The sequence below is a fragment of the Suricata suricatta genome, chromosome 7 (assembly GCF_006229205.1).
Source record: "Suricata suricatta isolate VVHF042 chromosome 7, meerkat_22Aug2017_6uvM2_HiC, whole genome shotgun sequence".
NCBI classification, from domain to species: Eukaryota; Metazoa; Chordata; class Mammalia; order Carnivora; family Herpestidae; genus Suricata; species Suricata suricatta.
The window spans coordinates 61694970-61704545 of NC_043706.1; the positions used below are offsets into that span (position 1 = coordinate 61694970).

General features: G+C 42.8%; 1 long non-coding RNA gene across 1 annotated transcript; it reads left to right on the plus strand.

Annotated features, from left to right (window-relative positions):
- Nucleotides 1-1500: 1500 nt before the first annotated feature.
- LOC115295458 lies at nucleotides 1501-3119 on the plus strand. The gene is made up of 3 exons (XR_003910406.1): nucleotides 1501-1745; nucleotides 2196-2333; nucleotides 3083-3119. It is a non-coding gene; the product is annotated as an uncharacterized LOC115295458 (long non-coding RNA).
- Nucleotides 3120-9576: the final 6457 nt, after the last annotated feature.

A 9576-nucleotide genomic window follows, 5' to 3' on the forward strand; every position in this document is an offset into this window, starting at 1 on the left:
CTAGCAAGGAACCAGGGTCATTTATTCCTGGTCCCCATGAGCCCATGGACAAAATAAAAGTAGGGGACCCAACTATGACTTTTATGTGAACTTGGGGGCCACATGGTACACATGAATTCCTCTACCTACCTGAGTGCCCTATCCCTCTCCTTGGCTGGGATATATTCTCAAAGTTGGGGGCTCAAGTAACCTTTGAGCCAATGGGACGCACCAGCCCCCAATTGGATCCAAATGGACGCTATTCTGTGCTCATGCCCAGCCGAATTCAGAACTGCCTTCCCCATCGTGTGGGCCAAGGACAACCCCCCTAGACTTGCCCACAACCGAGCCCCCATCATTGAGGAGTTAATCCCAGAGGCTCAATTGCAGAGACAGTGAAAATACCACCTCCCACAAAAGGCAAGGGCAATCATTCTGGTTGGATGCCCATCACCCTAGAATACCCTGCTCTTGCCAGTTAAGAAGCCAGGAGGAGGGTACCGTCCAGTTCAAGCCTTGTACCAAGTGGTCCCGAACCCGTACACCCTCCTCAGCCAGATCCTAGGCTCTGCTAGCTGGATTACATGCCTAGATTTAAAGGATGCCTTCTTCTACCTCTGCTTGGCCCCCCAGATCCAACCCTTATTTGCCTTTGAATGGACTGAATCAGACACAGGGCATTAAAAAACTCACCTGCCCTCTTTGGGGACGCACTGGCCAGAGATCTTGCCAGCTTTCCAAGGGAGGCCACACAGTGCACTCTTCTCCAGTATATGGATGACTTCCTCCTTGCCAGCAATACCTGAGAGAATTGTATAGAGGGCACAAGGGCCCCCCTCCAACTCCTGTTGGACTCAAGGTATTGGGTCTCATGCAAAAAGGCACCGATCTGTCAACAGCAAGATTGATACTTAGGAAAGACAGTACTAGGGCCAGATTGAGAACCCCCTGTCTGAACAGAGGAGGCCAATGCTGCCTTCCTAGAGACAAAGACTGCCTTGGGGCAGGTGCCAGCCGTTGGCCTGCCCATTATAGAAAAGCCTTTTAATTTCTTTGTGCAAGAGAAGAAAAAGCTCCCCCTCGGGGTTCTCACACAGACCACTGGCCCTTGGCAAAGTCAAACCAGTGGCAGCAGGATGGCCACCATGGCTTAGGGCACTTGTAACCACAGTTCTGCTCATTAAGAAGGCAGATAAACTCAACCCTGGGACAAGGACTAAATGTCAAGGTCCTTCATGCTGTGGTATGTCTTGTGCCTCTCCAGCTCTCCGCCAGCATAATACCAGGGGCTCCTCTGTGAGAATCTAGGGGCCAATCTTAAAACAGTGCAGATGCTGAATCCTGCAACTCTCCTACCTTCTGAGGAAGAAAAGCCAAATCATGACTGATTTGAAGTGACCTATAGAGTATTTGCAAGCCACCCATCTCTGTGTGACCAGGCCCTACAGAGCCCAGACCTCACCTTGTTCATTGATTGTGCCAGTTTCATCACAGAGGGCATTCAAAAGGCAGGGTATGCAGTGACATGCCTTGCTCCGAGCCCTCACCACTAGCAAGGACAAGAGAGTCAACCAACTCCTGGTATGCCTTTGCTACAAATTCATAGGGCAATCTACAAAGAGAAAATGCTAAAGCTCCTCTAGGCTGTCTGGCTTCCAAAAGAAGTTACAGTTCTACACTGCAAAGGACACCAGAAAGGAGACAACCCTACAGCAAGAGAAAATCATCTAGCAGACAAAGCAGCCAAGATAGCAGCTAATAAGGAGGTAAACATAGCTTCCTCCCTTATCTGTGCCACAGCCCCACCAGGTTTGGCTTACCAGCCACAACTTACAGAGTTAAGAGGCCTGCATTCATAGTGGACTGCTTATAGGCCTCAAAGCTCAGGGAAAGTAGAGCAGATGAATCGCACCCTCAAGAGAACCTTAGCCAAGTTCTGTCAGGAATCAGACCTCCCATGGCCAGACCTGTTGCCCCTGGCCCTCCTGTGTGTTCATTGCACACCAGGAACACAAGGTTTCTCCACTTTTGAGAGGGTCCCAGTCTCTTTAGGATCCCCCTCTGACCAGGTAACTCAGTCTAGGTCAAAGACTAGAAAAAGACCCTCTCAAACCACAGTGGACTGGACCCATACAGTGGGTCCACCACTGCAGAGTCAAGAGGGCCAATCCTGAGGAGCCCCAAACTTGGAAGACTGATCCAAGTCTGATCTTCAGCCCTGCTCCAGCCACACCCTGGAAGCTGACAGGTCTATGCACAGCAGAAGCTTGAGGAATCACTGGTCTGATAAGATAGACTGTCCTTACTTTTTGCCATCGGATTGGCAGAGGTTGCGCCAGAAAGCTGGGGAAATGGTGAGAGGTTCCTGTTTGCACTCATTTTCTTCTTATGGATGGGATGTTCTGTTGGTATTGATTGCCTCTAATCTGGGCCCCATTTGTAAAAACAAGGCACCTTCTGGGGAAGAATCTGAGGGGTTTAAAAAGCTTAAATGTGATGTAACCTCTTTTGGTCTGTTGGGTTGCCTGCCGGTAAGGTTGCTAATGCCATTTTGGGGAAGTGTTTACACTGATGTATGTGCTTCACACTTCAAGAAAAAGAGATTAAATACTTCTCAGGATAAAGGTTGGTGTTTAGATTAACCTTCAGCCTTAAGGTTCAGGCTAAACGAACAGTGTTGCTACCTGTATTCCTAGGGGCAGAAATAGCCACGGGGGTCGGGACTGGCAGAGAGGCTCTTCTGTGGGACTAACCAGTGGCTGACTCCACGGTGTCCCTGCAGAGCCAAGTAAGTTCCCTGGCAGGAATTGCTCTCCAGAACGGATGGGCACTTGACCTCTTCACTGCTGAGAAAAGGGGCATCTGCCTCTTCTTCGGAGAAGAATGCTGTTACTTTGTAAACCAGTCAGGAATAGTCACAAGCAAAGTTAGGGAACTAAGGAAAAGAGCCAGTCCATAATAAAGATGATGCCCCCAATACAGACTAGATCTGTGTAAAGGGGCATCAAGGGGGGGGGGGGATGATAGGAGAAAGTCTGTTATAAGATGGCTGACAGGACTGATAAGAAAATACCTGTCCCTGACCAAAGACTCCCCTTTCCAGGTTCTTCTTCCCACCCTGCTTGTCGCACACGTTAATGAGGAATGCAGAAGTAACAGGCTATAAATTATTCCCTCTGCTGATGCTCTGGGCTCAGACCTCCGGAGAATGATCCTCTCCGAGTCCACCAGTGTAAAATAAATCTCCTGCCTTCCAAGATCTCTGAGTGCCACTTGGTTCTTCTGCCGAGGGATGCAGACCAGATTCTGTAACACTGCTGTAGTGCCAGGTTATGGGTCTGGGGAAAGCTTCTGTAGAATAAGCTACTCCGCCTGCCAGTCATCTAGGCCTTTTGATAAAGTCCAGGAGCGTTATCTAAATAGAGTGGAGAACACAGACAGGACAGCGAAGCTCTGGAGGACTTGCCCAGAGGATTGTGCTATAAATATCCCTCAGGATTTTAATGGATAAAAGCAATGGCAGGCCGAAAAGGAGTGTGTGGGTTATTGCCATCATCTCTACCTCCAGCATGACTTTTAACAGTTTAACAGTTTAACAAACAATTGGAATAACAGCTTCTAAAATAGCTAACAATTATTGAGCACTCTTTGTGCACAGTCACTATGCTAAGACTTGATCTTACCTGATTTAAATCACACAAAGCCCATAAGCTAAATACTATTGTTATCATCCCCTTGATACTTGAAGAATTAAATGATTTGCCTAGGGTCACTTACAAGGGCATTTTCTTCAGAAATGTTTGCACTTAATCCAGTTTATCAAAAAGGGAGAGACTTTCCTGCCCATCTTGGGTATCTGGTCACTTTCTATAATAGAGCCAACATTGTTTCTGGGACAACCGGAAATCGAATATATTTTAAAAGTTCTCACTGGAACAGGCATCACAATGATTGAAACATTTTCTTCCAATTGTGTGGTCTCTTTACACAGCAGAACAAATGATGCAGAAAAACTCAAGACGTCCTCCACAAGCTGCGCAGTGACAATGGGAGCAAGCACGCTTCCATATCCCATTTGTTTCTCCACTGCATACTAATCCCAGAGTTTATCAGCTTGAATTCATTCCCTGAAGAATAATTCGAGACTTAAGAATTCATTCTTAATCCTTTAGGGAAAAGTTTCATATCCTGCATTAATAATCATAAGAATTCAGTAGCAGTGTCACCAAGAGCCATCAGAAGATCACTCTGTTCTCTCACATAGAGACAGGTTGATAATGAACTGATAAACAGAACCTCGAGAAATCAAAATGTACAACGTAATACTTGCCAGTCAGACATGTTTGCAGTATGATGGCTCTAATAACGTACCTCCTCAGCATCAATTATACTATTAAATAGACAAGCAAAATATTGGCAAAAGAGAGCCAGCTATGCTTATCCAAAGTTTCTCCTTTAAGATTAAAAAATTTTTAATGTTTATTTATTTATTTATATTTATTTGTTTGTTTTTGAGAGAGAGACAGAGTGTGAGCAGGGGAGGAACAGAGAGAGAGGGAGACCTAGAATCTGAAGCAGGCTCTAGGCTTCCAGCTGTCAGCACAGAGCCTGATGGGGGCGCTCAGACTCATGAACCACAAGATCATGACCTAAGCCAAGTCGGATGCTCAACCAACTGAACCTCCCAGACCTCTCCGTGTTTATTTATTTTTGAGGGAGGGAGAGAGAGAGAAAGGGAGAGAGAGAGAGAGGGAGAGAGAGAGAGAGAGAGAGAGAGAGACAGAGACAGAGACAGAGAGACAGAGAGAGAGAGACAGAGAGAGAGAGACAGAGAGACAGAGAGAGAGAGAGAGACAGAGAGACAGAGAGAGAGAGAGAGAGAGAGAGAGAGAAAACATAAGTGGGGGAGGGGCAAAGAGAGAGGGAGTCATAGAACCTGAAGCAGGTTCCAGGCTCCTGCTTCTCCCAATGAGGGGCTCAAATCCACAAGCTGTGAGATCATGACCTGAGCCGAAGTTGGACTCTAGACTGACCGAGCCACCCAGGTGCCCCATAGTTTCTCCCTAATAGCAAACTCCTGGATACACGTTTAGCTTTATGGTTATGGGAGCTGTGCGGTCACATAACGCTCAGGCTCAGAAGGGTTCTGTTCCTGCTTTAATGCTCTGCTGTCTTCATCATGAAATTCTTAATAATTTTATCTCTGAACTTGCTTTTTGTAAATTAAGTCAGATGGGACAATGGAGGCGGAGATGTGTACAATATAATATGCATGTCTACCATTCCTTGACGCCCATCTGCATGCAGCATTTGTGATGCTCCTTGAGCATAGAACTCCAGTGGACCTACTGCACATGGGAGTTCAGGAGATGCAAAGGAATACAGGTAAATGTGTTATGTATATGTCTAAGCAGGAATGCAGACAGCCCCGAAAGGTCACATTTTCCATTTGAACCAGAACTTGCTTCAAGTGTAGAAAGAAGACAATGATATTCTAAGATACATGAATGACCAAGGAACACAACCATATCCTTTTTCACTCATGTCACTTCCCTTTTCACTTAGAGAGAAATTAGTGACAGAGGAAGTGGAAAGATAGGGCATCCCACAGTTCCTTTCCTTATTCATCAATGAGCTGAAGGTAGAGATTGTTGGTAGAATGTGTGAGTATTAAGAAGTGAAATAAAACAGTTGAGTTAATTTTGTGCAGCATTTTTACTGTTCGTAAGAACAAAATACTTATGTATGTATGAGCCACAAAATATGAGTTGTGTTATTTCAGTAATTCTGCATATGAGTCAAATGCTTTTATATTTGCATTTAAACTGCCATCCCACAATCTAAAGATGAATAGTAAAATGTATGCTAATAATTTAAAATTTTAATTTTTCTTCACTTAGAATGATATTACCCAGCAAATCCATTACAGGTCAAGAGAGAGACTGCAGAAGGAAAAAGCTTCATGTTTTAGTATTTTCAATGGCACATTGAGCAAGGGACCCTACATTTTCATTTTGCATCAGGCCCCTCAGATTACATAAGTGGCCCTGTCGGAATTAACCATGTCTCTGCAGCCTGCTAGTAATGGCCAATTTCCTGCTTCTTTACTTTTCCATTCCAGCTGGCCATTTCGAGTTTTCTTCATTGTCTTGTCCCTGGCTATCTGTATATAGTGACGTGCCCATGCCTGGTCCTGGAGTCATATGAAAGCTTCCTGATTAAGACAAAGTGTCAGCTCAGTACTGTTAGAAAAGAGACAACAGTCCCAAAATGGAGTTACTTGTGTTAATCTCCCTGTCAACAAACTGAGATTTAATACCTAACTTAATTAAAGTTTCAGCCTCCCCAAGGAGTGGGATCTTAAACCGGTCTGTCTTGAATTACCCGGTCAGCGCTCGAGAGGTAATCTGCCTGGTAGACCTCTGCCATCCCCTCAAGAAAGGTGACTGACACAAACAATTTGCACTTAGCTCCTATGAATAACTTCCTTGTCCCACCCCCTTCTGCCTATTAAAGTCTTTTATTTTGTACAGCTCTTCAGAGCTCTTTTCTATTTGCTGGATGGTCACTGCCTGATTTATGAATTATTGAATAAAGCTGGTAAGATATTTAAAATTTACTCAGTTGGTTTTCTTTTTTTTAACAGTATAAAGAATTTGAGTGATGCTGTTGCCTTGGGCCAGACCATCTGGTTTCTGCCTTCCACCCCCATGGAGTATGAATTCCTTATCCTTGCAGCCTCCACTAGTTATAGACTTGCTGCTCACACTGGCGTTTGCTAGCTAGCTGCCTGGCTCTGACCTTGAGAAGCAGTGGATATTCCTACTCTACTGATCCCCTGATTCTAGATTCCCAAGTCCATCACCAATGACAGCTTCACTTTTTAAAATTACTTTACTTTTGGGGCACCTGGGTGGCTCAGTCAGTTAAGCATCCGGCTTCGGCTCAGGTCATGATCTCACAGTTCGTGGGTTCGAGCCCCACGTCGGGCTCTGTGCTGACAAGACAGCTAGCTCAGAGCCTGGAGCCTGCTTCAGATTTTGTGTCTCCCTCTCTCTCTGATCCTCCCCTGCTTGCACTGTCTCTCTCTGTCTCTCAAAAAATAAATAAAAAACATTAAAAAAAATGTTGTTACTTTACTTTTGAATAGGTCATATACATCGCACAAAATTCAAAAGATACAAGAGTAGACAATGAAAAGTAAAACTCTCTCTAAACTTTGCCTCTGACTTAACTTGTACTGATCCCTGAAGTTAATTATTCATATTAGTTTTTCTGTATGTATTTCCAGAGATATTTTGTGTGTGTGTAAACATATATATATGTAAACATACATACATACATATATATACAAATATTTGCCTACACAAACATACATATATATGTTTCACGTTTTCAAAAACACAAGTGGAACATAGTACTTTTTTTAAACTTAAGAGTATAGGGTGCCTGGCTGGCTTAGTTGGTTGAGCATTGGACTCTTGGTTTTGGCTCAGAGCATGATCTCACTGTTTAGTGAGTTTGAGCTCCACATTAGGCTCTCAGCTGGCAGCGTGGAGCCTGCTTGAGTTTCTCACTCTCTCTCTCTGCCCCTACTCCACTTGCACTCAGTCTGTCCCCCTGCCCATGGAGGGAAAGAGAGTTGGGGAGAGAGGGGGATGCAAAACCTGAGAGACTATTGAATACTGAAAACAAACTGAGGGTTGAAGAGGAAGGGGGAGGGGAGAAAGAGGTAGAGGTAATGGAGGGGGGCACTCGTGGGGAAGAGCACTGGGTGTTGTATGGAAACCAATTTGACAATAAACTATTAATAAAAAAAAGAACATATCTTGGAAACTGCTCCATATCAGTACATGTTGGCCTCAATTATTCTTTTTTAAGGGCTGCATAGTAGTTCCTATAGTCTAAAAGACATTGAAAATGTTTCTAATATTTTGATATTTCAAACAATGCTGAAATGATTTTTTCTTGCACATAATTTCACACATTTGTGAATATTTATTAGATGTGTCATTGCAGGATCTAAGAGAATATAACATTTTAATTCAGAGATATATTAACAAATTGCTGTCCATTTGGGTTGTGGCCATTTACAGCCCCACCAGCAAGTATGCAAGCTTGCATACCTTTATGAACGTAGTAAATCTTCGAACTTACTGCTCTTTGCCACTCCGACCGGGGAAAATAGTATCTTTAGCATCTTTACTTATGAGTGGATGTGAGGGGTCATGGCGTGCAGATATATTTGAATCCACTAGGTAATGTCAGTATATGGGGCAGACTTCTATATTCTTCCTAACACTTTGTATTGTTAGATCTCTAACTTATTCCAATAGATGAGAGGAACTAATGTTTCATTGTGGTTTTAATTTTCATTTCTCTAATTACTAATAAGGTTGAAAATTTTTTCATGTGCTCCTGGGCCAGTCCTGGTTCTTCATCTTCAGCTGGTATCTTTGCCAATTTCTGTTGGGTTGTCTTTTTTTTTTTTTTTGCCTGATTTTTTTTAATGCTCTGATATTAGTCCTTTGATTATTATATGTGTTACAAAAATTGTTCCTAACTTTGTGGTTTGTCTTTCTACTTTCCTTAAGACATCTTTACATCAACAGAAGTTCCTAATTTTAAATTTGTTTGATATATCAATACTGAATTTTATGATTTATGCCTTGTATGCTTATTTACGAACTCTTTCCCTGCTTTAATGTAATATAAAAAAGGAAAATTCTTATATTATCTTCTAAATGTTTTACAGTTCTGCCTTTCATATTGAAGTTTTTAATCTGCTTGGAATTAAATTTTTATATAGTGAGAGGTAGGAATTCCCATTTTATATTTACAATATGGATAACTAATTGGCCCATTACTTTTGGTTGTGCAATATATTGAACAGTGTCTTCTTTTCCCACTGGTCTGTAATTCTCTTGCTATCACCAATCAAGGTTTCATACATGTGTGGGTCTGCTATGAGCTCTCTGTTCTCTCTTATTGGTAACCTTGTCCATGCCTGCCCCAGACCACACTCTTAATTACGACTGTTTCATGACTAGTCCTCATATCTCACAGGACCCATTCCTCCACCATATTCTTTTAGTGCTTTGCTCTTTCATATAAATTTGAGAGTCCATCAAATCCTTTTAGGATTGTCAATGGAATTGCAGTTAATCTATAAGTCAACTGGGGAAGAGCTGACATCTTTAAAATTTTGAGTCTTCTTATATAAATTATATATATATGTATATATATATATAAAATTTTAAAATAAAATTTTAGGGGCACCTGGGTGGCTCAGTCGGTTAAGTCTCCGACTTAGGCTCAGGTCAGATCTCACGTTCGTGGGTTCGAGCCCCGCGTCAGGCTCTGTGCTGACAGCTAGCTCAGAGCCTGGAGCCTGCTTCCAGTTCTGTGTCTCCTTCTCTCTCTGCCTCTCCCCCTCTTATGCTCTGTTTCTCTCTGTATCAAAAATAAATAAAACATTTAAAAAATAAAATAAAATTTTATACCTTTTTTCATGATGAACTTTCCTTAGGTGCTTTATATTTTGTTGCTATTGAAAATGGTATCTTTGGAAAACATTTCTAACTAAATGTGGCTGTT